This window comes from Rhinolophus sinicus, chromosome 5 (genome assembly GCF_057876585.1).
Source record: "Rhinolophus sinicus isolate RSI-liver-muscle chromosome 5, RSI-T2T, whole genome shotgun sequence".
NCBI lineage: Eukaryota > Metazoa > Chordata > Mammalia > Chiroptera > Rhinolophidae > Rhinolophus > Rhinolophus sinicus.
This window is the reverse complement of record NC_142505.1, coordinates 61,860,611-61,872,701: the sequence shown is the minus strand read 5'-3', so window position 1 is coordinate 61,872,701 and position 12,091 is coordinate 61,860,611. Positions and strand designations below refer to the sequence as shown.

General features: G+C 37.3%; 1 protein-coding gene across 2 annotated transcripts in view; it reads right to left on the bottom strand.

Annotated features, from left to right (window-relative positions):
• The window catches only part of TAFA1 (TAFA chemokine like family member 1), a 562,910-nt gene that overhangs the window by 108,442 nt on the left and 442,377 nt on the right, over positions 1–12,091 (bottom strand). The gene's annotated exons all lie outside the window — the stretch shown is intronic.

Genomic DNA, 12,091 nt, shown 5'->3' with positions numbered 1-12,091 from the left:
ATGGGTTGTTGGAGGGGTGTTAAGGCAACATTTTAATCAGATGAGTCTAGATTATGGCAGTATTAAAACTAGGAAATGACAAGTGATTGATGGATTTGAGATATATTGGACATGGATAATAATGGTGTGTGTGTTGGAAGAGATGCTTAAGGAAGGGTGATGTTGGACACTCTGAATGGTGTTGTCCTTCTCCAAGGAAGGGAGTACAAAAAGTGAACAGGTACACCAAATCTTTCCTATCCACACTTCTGATGCCATATCCTACCCATCATATCTAGCAGTTCCTCATTTGGGGTCCCAGATCTACTGCTGCCATGTCCTGGAAAAACTAATTTAATTTTTCTAAGACGTTGGGTTTCTCCTCTATAAAATGGGGATAGTAATAGTTTCTATCTTATAAGGCTGCTGTTGTGAGAATGACCTAAAGTAATACATGGGTCTGGCATCTAGTAAGGGCTCAATAATTATAAATCAGCACAATTAGCCATTTTAAACTAGTGCTGTAACTAGTATCCCATGTAATTAAGAAGACCATTGCCAGCTGACATGGACAGATTTAATCTCCTTAGTTTGTAGAGGAAAGAGAATGAAGCAGATAGCAGAGGTAGCCCAAGGTGAAGGGTGACCTTTTCTGTGACACAGCCATGGTGAACACATGTGCCCTGGCCCAGTTTTAGCTACCTAGAGCCCTGCTATGAGCAATATCTGCTCTTGGATTCTGTGACCCTAATATATTCTCACAATTACTTCTCTTTTCACTCGAGCCACTATTGGCAAGGTTTACATTTTCTGTACACTGAAGAATGTCGATGAGAACAACATTAAGCATAAAGCAAAATTATTGTATAGTAACAAGAGAAATCATAAATGACAACTTCTAAGTTGGAACATGTAAATGATTCTAAATTTGAAGGAATATGACCTTCCTTTGAGTGAGTGACTGGATAACCATGCAATCATTTTTTTCCAGCCTAAGTAATATTACTTGACATTGAAATTTAATCCATTGAAAGTTACCCCTAAACATTTTTAGTGATGAAATATGAAAATACCAAACAATATTAGGGATTATAAGTGATATAGGTGACTTGGGGAACATGAAACTCTTCCACTAATGTCCCAGCTCAGCTGGACACCTTAACTCCATCTGGTCTTGTGTAACTGGTGTGTGAAGTATCCTTGCTATTTCCACCCCTCCTGCTAAGGAGCCCAGTCCCTCTTCTCCCTTCCTAGGGTTCATTAAATGTGCTGGGGTCACCGATGCAGGATGGAATGCTAAGTAGACCTGATGACACTGGTGGCTATGACTTGTGTTGCACAATCAGTGTGCAATATGCTAGATGCTGTTCATGGGTGGTCTCATTGGAAGGCAACCAAAAGGATATGAAGAGAGTGTGTTGAGATATCATACTTATACATAGTGCTCTCTTGGTTGGCAGCTGGAGAGCTGGGTCTATAGGTGGTGACACATCTTTGGTAGTCGTGGTAGATAGCCATTGCACCAGGGGACCACATTTCTTCTACCCATGTGGTCCTTTCTTTCTCTCCCTCCCTCAACTTACAGCATCCATATTAGTGTGGGTGTACGAAAAAGGTAATTATTAAATTTTATATCTGAGTCTCTAAATGGCTTTTGAACATAAACACCGAATATTTGGGCTTCTGTTCTCTGGTTAGTGGGAGGTTCATGTCTTGTTGTTTGGGCTTGAGGAAGACCCTCAAAAATCCAAGGAACTTGGGTAGATGGAGGAATACATCATTAATTTTTCAAAATAGTATTAATCTGTATAAGTTTCTACACAGGCCTGAGAAGGGGACAAAATTTTACCACTCCCTTAGATGAAATTATCAGAATCGTTCACATAGAAATGTGCTGATGTTCTCGGCAACTTCCAGTGCTGTTGCAGAAGGACAGGGTTATAGATTTTCCTAGAAGTTGTGAAGTAATTTACAAGGCTTGCTCATTATTCATATGGACAGCACATTAATAACAGAACCCCGAAACCTCGCCTTAACTGGGCTGGAGCCTGGCTAGCGGGATGAGAAGCTGGCTCTAGATTTAGAAAAACATTCCCCCCACCTTTCTGAATAAAAAAAGAAGAATTCATTAAAAGTGTGCTCATATCAGACAAAAATAGGTCTTTGAAAACACCTGAGCTTTTTGGAGATATATTGAAACCAATGACTTTGGAGTTACTTTAGGGAAATTTTCTTGATGAAATTGAAATTATTGTAAGCAAGTACATTCCAGCTACACAACAGACAAGGGTTTGGGGTGTTCTGCAGAATGATCTCACACACACACACACACACACACACACACACACACAATACACGCTGTGACAAACATTTGTGCAGAGAATTTTATACCTTCCAAGTGGTTATAAAGACAGCTTTACAGTGGGACTTGCTGTATTTAGGTCCAAGTATATGTACTAAATATACTTCATATATAGTTTTCCCACTGAAATTATATCAAAATCCTTAGAAGATTTCTTAAGTGATTTCCAGACTCATTAACATAACTCTGCTGAGGAAATGCAGGGAATTATGTATCCTAGAACTGTTGCTAAGTGAAGTCCCTGCAGATATAGTGCAGGTAATTTGTATTGTGTTCCCCAAACATCCAGTCTCATTACAAAAATTCCTATTTATCTTCTTCCCTTTTAGTGAACCAAATAAAGAAAAGTGGCTAACTAATTGAGTTTGTAAGCAGTTTATCACTGAGTATGATTTATATGTAATTTTTCTTTCTTTCATCCTTAATACTGGGTATTACCAAATTTTTTATCTCTGCCTATTTGATTGATGAAACTTTGCATTTTAGTGTTTAATTTACATTTCTCCAATTGATTGATGTTGAGCATTTTTTCATGTTAACAGCCAATCTTTTACTGAAAGTGAACTATTTAAAATATTTTCTTATACTTAAAAAATACATGTTCAGGCATTTTATATAAATGACACCATTTTGATTTACCAAGTTTTTTATGTGTGTGCCAGCATGTGCATACATATTTTCTGTAAGGATGCACAGAAATATGGTGCAATTGTTCCTTCTGGCAATGAAGATATGAGAATATTGGTGGGAGAGGGGAGAAGAGGCAGAACTACTGTTATTTTTACCCTTTGCTATTTTTGTATACATATATTCCTACTTACACCAGGTTATATATATTATTTTTATACATCACAGGAATTTTTTTCCTCAATATTAGTTTGCTATATTAACTTGAGAATAGTAGGGAAACAACTCTATGAGGCAGAATCCATACATTCGAATGTCTTCGTGGATCAGGCAGGTGACATCGATGTGCTAGAGACAGGTGTAACAATAGGGAGTTGTGAGGCCTGTGGGAGACCGGACTGTCCCATCCAAAGGCATACACAGTCGATTTTTCCATCACTCTGCTGAGCTGCGGAACAGGCCTGAAGGTGGTTTCTGCCACGGACTTGCAGAATTCCTGCTCTCTTTGTTGTGAGAAGGGACAAATATAGAGACAGACCTTTAACTAGACGGCATAAAAGGCCTTGTCAGTTCTCGTACGTCCTCCTCTCACCCTCTTACTAATGCAGGCTTGGATCCCGCACACACCTGGGCAGTACTAGGTGCCACATAGGGGAGCAAAAGAATACTTCTATATAATTCAGAAATTATGCCTGAAAATTCCACTGTTTTACTGATGATGTTATAGAAGACCCTCTTCTAACAAGAACAATGGAAACTCCTTTCATAAATACTTTCTGATAGAGCCAACTGAGCTCAGCATTTGTCTATTAAACAAGCTGGAGTCTTCCTTGAGAGAACAAGGTGGGTTTCAAACAGTGGTGGTCATAAAGGGACCACAGACCACTGCTGTGCTTCTCCCTGAATCGCCACAGCAATTCATTGTCTTGGTATTTCACCATGTGGGGACGACAAGTAACAAATGGTGAAACCAAAATAGGTCTTCTTTCCTGTCCCCTAAAATGGTTAATATTTGTGAATAAAAATAAGAGTTTAAGCTTTTTCATGTTATGTTTCTCTGGAAGGTCTCTAGATGATTTCTAAACTGCAGTTGTGCCTGACATGTCACTGAGATATTGTAAATCACATTGCTACCAGAACCCATAGCGCAGTGCTTGGTCAGTCAGTCTTAGGGAAAGCGCTGAGCTATTAGCATAGGGATTATCAGTCAGTCTCAGAAGACCTAAAAAACATTCCTAGAAATGAAAATAAAAATATAGTCCATTCGTATAGTCTGTGCCAGCGTGGCCCAAAAGTCCATTTCATAGAACATCGGATCTGCAGGATGTGAATAAGTGTTACACTGAAATAGGTTGATGGTTAAAAATGTTTGGAAAATACTGAATTAAAGTTCAATAAGTTTCTTGTCTGTAGAAATTCTCACAGCCTTTAATATGCTATCATGTTTTGGAAGGCTAAGAATGGGCCATTATATACAGTATTTGTCATACATATTTCATGGTCTTCTACAGAAAACTGTTGCAGAATTTCAAGTTTCCTTCCATTCTCAGCCCTTTTCTCCACACTTGTCTCTAGGGACAATGATGGTATGTGGTCAAGAAACTTTTATCATATATTTTCCAAAGGAGGAATCTCCAGAAACAATGTTTGCAAAGGTTCTGAAATCTCATGTAATGCCACTTGGAAAATAAAAAATAAAGTCTTAATCTACTAAATAAATTTTACTTAGTTATCAACTGTGAGCCAGAATACAAACAGTTGCTTGGAAAAAAACAAATGAAGGCACTTTATGGATAGATGTTTTAATATTCCTTCTAAGCATCTACTCACTTAGTTCTCTCTTTTATTACCCTTTATTCTGATCTCTCCTTTCCTTGTCCCTCTATTTTACTGTCTGTCTTCTGGGTCTGAATCTTATGTGTCTTTCCTTCTGACTCTTTTGCTCTTAGCATGGAGGCTAAGTATGATGAGCAAGGAGTAAAGTGTCTTGATATATTGTGGGTTTTTTTCTTCACAGAAATAGCCAGGAGTATGATGACTATTTCATACTTTTTCAGAAATAGCCAGGAGTATTATGCTAACTGTACACTAATAGTTAAAAACAAAAAATCTGGGGTTTCCATAGCTGTGAATGTCAGAAAATTCTGTGACGTAAGCTGAACTCTTCTTGCTGTTGCCTCTGGCTAATAAGCCAGTATAAGAAGAGGTAAAATTTCCTAGCAATCAGAGTCATTGAAGTGGTTATTATTTACATTGAATGTGAAAGAAAGGCCTATGAACTTGTAATATTTTTCTTCATCAGATTGATACTAAAATCCACACTGAATGAAAAGACCTCCTCTACTAACCAGTAGTTGTAATGATGTTTTTTCCCCCCCGCGCATATTTATCTCAGTTAGAAACAGACACAAATTACATGAGAATGAAATCCTAAGTAGGGAAAACTGAATGAAAACTTCCTCATGAAATAGTTATTTTATGCCCCCATGCTTTAAATAATGAAGCTGCGAGGGTAAGGGGGGCGGGGGGTGGAGGGTGGGTGATGAGGGTAAGGGGGATCGAATATATGGTGATGGAAGGAGAACTGACTCTGGGTGATGAACACACAATGGGATTTATAGATGATGTAATACAGAATTGTACACCTGAAATCTATGTAATTTTACTAATAATTGTCACCCCAATAAATTTAATAAAAAAAATAAATAAATAATGAAGCTGCAATCATTCTACAAAACTGAAACCATGATTTACAGAAATGCTGCAATTATTCAATGACAATGACCTTAGGAAAGGCAATTGCTCAACCATCTCTAGGACACAGAAAGGGAAGGGGCAGGTATTGCCCAAAGTACTGGATGTTTCTGAAAGTATCCACACGGTTAGACTTTCTTTCTCATCTCACCCAGATATTTTGGCATTTTGTAAGAAAGCCTTTGGAATATAACATGTATTATGTTATATCCTTGTTTGCCTATGATTGATAATTGGAGGCCCTGGAGTCAGATAGCTCAGGCTGATCTTCTGGCTCTGCCAGTACTAGCTGCACACTTCTGGGCAAGTCTCCAAATCACAGTGTCTCAGTTTCCAGACGGGTAAAATGGAAATAATAGAAGGATACATAATCTTATAGGACTGGAGTTATAATTAAATGAATGTGAAGACTTGAAGGATTGGAAAAGTGGTACATGGTGAACCTTTAAGAAAATATTAACTCAAAATGATCAAAGACCTAAACGTAAGATCTGAAACAATGAATTACACAGAAGAAAGTATAGGTACTAAATTTATGGACCTTGGGTTTAGAGAGGATTTTATGACTTTAACCTCAAAAGCAAGGAAAGTAAAAGCAAAAATAAATGAGTGGGACTATATCAAACTGAAAAGCTTCTGCACAGCAAAAGCAACCATCAACAAACCAAAGAGGCAACCAACCAAATTGGAGAAGATATTTGCAAACAACACCTCTGATGAGGAGTTAATATCCAAAATATATAAGGAACTCATACAACTCAACAACCAAAACAAACAATCCAACTACAAAATGGGCAGAGGACCTGAACAAACACTACTCCCCAGAAGACATACAAACAGCCAACAGATATATTAAAAAACATGTTCAACTTCACTAGCTATTAGGGAAATGCAAATACAAACCACAATGAAATATCACCTCACACTGGTTAGACTGGCTATCATCAACAAGACAAATAATAAGTGTTGGAAGGCTTTGGAGAAAAAGGAGCCCTCATACACTGTTGGTGGGATGTAAATTAGTACAGCCACTATGAAAAACAATATGGAGGTTTCTCAAAAAATTAAGCAGAGAATTCTCAAAAGATTATGCCAAATACCAGCAATCCCTCTTCTGGGTATCTACCCAAAAATCTGAAGACATTTATCCATAAAGGTATATGTACCCCTATGTTCATTGAAGCATTATACCAAGCATGTGGCCAAGACATGGAAACATCCAAAGTGTCCTTTGATAGATGATTGGTTAAGAAGATGTGGTACATATACACAATAAAATATTATTCAGCCATAAGGAAAGATGAAATACTGCCATTTGAGACAACACGGATAGATCTTGAGATTATCATGCTAAGTGAAATTAGTCAGACAGAAAAAGTTAAGAACTGCATGATTTTAGTCACATGTGAGATATAAAATTGAAAGCAACAAATGAACAAGACAAAGAAATAAAAACTCATAGAAACAGACAACAGTTGAGTGGTTACCAGAGGGTAAAGGGGCAGGAGGGTGGTACAAGAGGGTATAGGAGGTCAAATATAGGGTGATGGAAGGATAACAAACTCTGGGTGGTGAGCACACAATGTGATACATAGATGATGTATTATAGAATTGTACACTTGAAACGTATATAATTTTACTAACCATTGTCACCCCCAATGTATTTAATAAAAATAAATCAGACCAAATCAAAAAAGAAACTGTTAACCATAATTTTTATTATTGTTATCATTATTATTATTATGTTCCATTAGTCTTAAAACTTTGATATTGGTAATCTTTATGCCATTATAGATCAACATGATAAAACATAATTTAATAAGCCGCTAGATATTTATTTTTCTTTGTTTTATATCATCTTCTTAGAAAAATTATTTTTTAAGTAGATAATTATGTTTTGAGTAATCATCTTTTGTTTATGAGTCTTTATTTTAAGTTTAGTCCCTGGAAAGTACAATTGACTCTTGAACAACATGAGTTTGAACTGCACAGGTCCACTTATATGTAGTTTTTGTTCAGTAAATACAATTGGCCCTTCCTATCCACAGGTTTTGCATCTGTGATTTCAACCAAACACAGATCAAAAAGAGTATTTTTGTATTCCCAACCAAAGTTTTCAACTGTGGCCTGAAAGTAGTGTTTTCAGTCCTGGGTTGGTTGAATCACAATGCAAATGGCTGACTGCAGAGTCAAAAGTTATGGAAGGGGGAGAAAGTGAAAGGATTAGGAAAAGCAAATTAGGAGGCACAATATAGTCATAGGGATATGAAATACAGAATGGGGAATATAATCAACAATGTTGTAAAGAATATGTAAGGTGCCAGGTGGGTACTGGACTTATCAGGGGGATCACGTCATAGACTGTGTAGATTCATGACCAATGTGTTGTACAACTGAATATGAAATAGAATAATATCGTATGCCAACTATAAGTAAAGAAAAAAAAATATATATACATATAGTCACAGGAGGTGGAATATAGCATAAGGAAGATAGTCAGTGGTATTATAACAGCTAAATAAGACGTCAGAGGGGTAGTAGCTTGGATGACGGGGGTTATCCCTTTGTGAGGGGTGCAAATGTCTAACTATTATGTTGCTTTGTATACCTGAAACTAATAATAATAATAATAATAATAATAATAATAAAACACACACAAAAAAATTTATATGGGGATTTTCAACTGTAAGGGTGGAGGGTTGGAGGTGGGGTGGCGCCCCTAATCCAGACGTTGTTCAAGGGTCAACTGTAATTGGAGATTAGTAAAAGGCTGTACGCTATATTTTTAGTTGGTTTCTACCAAAGATATTTAGTAAGGTGCTCCTCCGCCCCATTTTGTGTTGTAGAATAATTAATAAAACACAACAGGGTGTGAATTAGAGTGTAATGACATATTCTTTCAGTATAGTGCTAGACACAACTCCAATGCTTTTAAAAATATTTATAAATGAATGTCCCCAAATTAAGTTGTTGAGTATGTATTTGGTATATTCAGTTATTAGGCAATAGAATATAATTTTTAAACTAAAAGTGCACTACTTAAAAATTTCTCCAAATGTCATATTATACTTTAGAACAAATTGTTAAGATTGGACTGCAAAATTTGTGTTCCATTTTAAATAATCTGGTCTCAGATTTTGAATCTTAAAACAATCCAATATATGCTTATTTTAAAATCATTGCTGTTCCTCTGTTTTTGAAAACACTGTAGAAATTGCGACTGACCTGCAATTTCAGAGGAAAGCAAATAACAGCGCAATTGGAACACTTACCATGGGAAATGTATAGCAGAATATATTTAGGGCAAATGTGGTACATAGATTGCTGTTGTCAAGGAGAGAAGCTGGTTTCTATCCACTCTTGGGCTGAGAAATGGTAATGCATGAAACATTGTGAACGTGCCAAAGTGGAGGGGTAGTTAGATAGATGGTGTGTACACACCCCTGAAATCCCACGTGGCTATTAACAATAATGTTTTAAAGAGTATGTATTAAGTTGGGAAATGGTCATCATATATTATATGAAACAAGCTGTCGATAAAATAGTACTATAACATTTTAGTTCAATAAAATACCTAGTCTGTGAGTTTCTCTTTAATGAGGAGTTAAGCCTGGAAGGACATATATTTGTTATCTCACAAAGCAATGGTAATCTTTCAGCAATAATATCATGAGTGATTTAAATGCATGGATACATTTTCAAGATTCCTATAATGAGCATGCATTCCTGAAGATGACTAACCAACATTCGTTATATCCAGCAAAATTAGTCAGAAGCAGTTCTAAGAGACGGTAGCTAGAATGTCACTACGTTGAATTAATATGAAACAAAACTTTGTAAAATGATGTCTCTTTCTAAGCATTATCAACACATATTACCAACACACAAGACAGGAAATAGACATCATCATTTAGTGAGCACTTGATGGGAACCAGACATTGTATAAAGCACATTATACACATGATTTCCTTCAGCCTCACCACAAGATCCCATTCATGCCTGTCTAATTTCATAGTTCATGATCTTAATAACTACCTGGAAATATTAATTTATATATACACTTCATATTTAACTTGCATGTAGAGATCTAGGCCATAAAATCAATTTTGATCATAGCAACACGTAGACTTTTCCCATACATGCCAATGGATTCAAGGATTTTGGAAGAGTGGAATGCTTTGGAAACTATAAAACATCAGATTGAGACTATAGAACACTTTATACTATTGACTGTCACTTGGAAGATAGGGACGAATTGCCCTCTTGCCTGAACTAAAGGGTTAGGAGTTTCCAAAGGAAACAAACTTGTTCTGAGAGAAAAATATTACCATTATGTGACTTAACTTCTCACAGAAAATGAGGGCCACGTGCCATCCCCCTCTGCCAGCACAAACATTCCATTGCTCCTCACATCTTGCATCCAAATCCTGAAGGCAATTCTATTCCTAGGTCCTTAGAAATAAAAATAAACTGGAAACAAAATGGAGATTTATAGTTAACAGACTCAGTTTGTTCTTTGGCAGAGGACATGAGAAACCATCATGATTTTATAATGTTTATTGGCTTCTAGGGTCAAGAGTTTTTTTCCTGTAAGAGAGTGAAATGGCTTTTCTAGTCTAGCTGCCTGTCTTCCCTGCACTGTAGGTGTCTCATCATGCTGACCAGAATCTAGAAATAACCATAGCATACGTTTCTCAACCTCAGCTCCACTGACACTTGGGGCTGAATAAGTTTGCTGTGGGGGCTGTCCCATGCATTGTAGGATGTTTAGCAGCACTGCTGACCTCACCCACCAGATGCCAGTAGCACCCCCTTAGTTGTAACAAATGTCTAGAACAAAATGTCTCCAGGCATTGCCAAAACACCCCTGAGTTGCCCTGATTGAGAGCTATAGATCACATTGTATTTCTTAATCTGGATTTTTAACATCCTTTATAAAAAATGCTTCACCTTTCCATGGTACAGAATGGGCAGCTGTACAAGCCACATGAGTTTGTCCCTCTGACTATGGCTGATTGGGCAAAGGTTGACATGTGACCCAAGCAGGGCCAATCATATTTAGTCTTTTTCGAGAATGCATTTAAGACACAGGAACCAAGTCAAATATTTGTGGGATATACCATGATGCTGAGTGAGATCAGAGGTGGCACCATAGAAATAAAAGCCTCACAGCAGTCCTTACATAATGGGGGAGCAAAAGCTAAAATCTTTGACGAAGGAACCATTCCACATAGAAGAAAATGAGGGAAACAGAGATCAGAAGCAAAGTAAACAAGATGGCAGCTGCCTAAAGAATTTATGAATACCATGAGGTTTGGTTGAATTTCCTGTTAATTAGAGTCCTCTATTTTCTTAAAAAATAGATTTCTCTATTTTCTTAAAAAATAATTTCCTCTTTACTGTATCTAGCTGGAGTGTGTCTCTCTTACTAACACCTAATGATTCATAAGGAAAATACATAACATGAGCCAATCTAGAAGGTATTTTGTCCTATCTATATCTAGATGCAAAAGAATGGGCCCTCAGCCAAGAGATCCAGGCTCTAATTCCTGCTGTGTGACCCTGAGCAAGTGATTGACTTCTCTGAGTTCTGATTTCCTTACTGAAGAATTTGAAGATCACCTCAAACCTGGATCTAAAATTATGAAAGATAAAGATCGGGGGAGAAATGTGTGGTCCTTTTGAACCTTGAACTCATGGCTGACAGAGTCGTGTATGACATTGTTTTAAAGATGGTGGTCACAACTTGATATTAGAGTCAGTTACTCTGGGATCAAGCATCAGTCGAGTCATGACTTACCAGCTATGAGACCAATGGAACATCATTTAACCCTTCTAAGCCTCAGTTTCTCAATATTAAAAATGGGAGAGAAAGTATATCTGCCCTAATGATTTCTGTTTCCTGGTCTTCAAGCCCTATGCTCCACTCCCACACTGAACAGATAGGGCTGACTTGTATAACCAATAGCATACTGTGGAAACAATATGCATAACTTCTGAGGTTAGGTCATAAAAGAAAAGGTCATTTTGGCTTCTGTATTATTCTCTTGGATCACTCACTCTGGGAGAAGCCGGCTGCCATGTGGTCAGAACACCGAACTCTGACAGAGGGGCCCATGTGAAGAGGTACTGAGCTACCCGCTAACAGCCATGCGACTGAGCCATGTGAAAACCATCCTCTGGCACCAGTCAGATCTTGACCGCAAGCATATGAGAGACCCTGAGCCAGAACCACTCCACTAAGTTAAATTCTTGACACCCAGACATTGTGAGATAATGTTTGCTGTTTAAAGCTGCTAAGTATTGAGCGGGGGGTAATTGTTACACAGCAATAGATAATTAAATGAAATAATGCATGAGAAGTGTTTA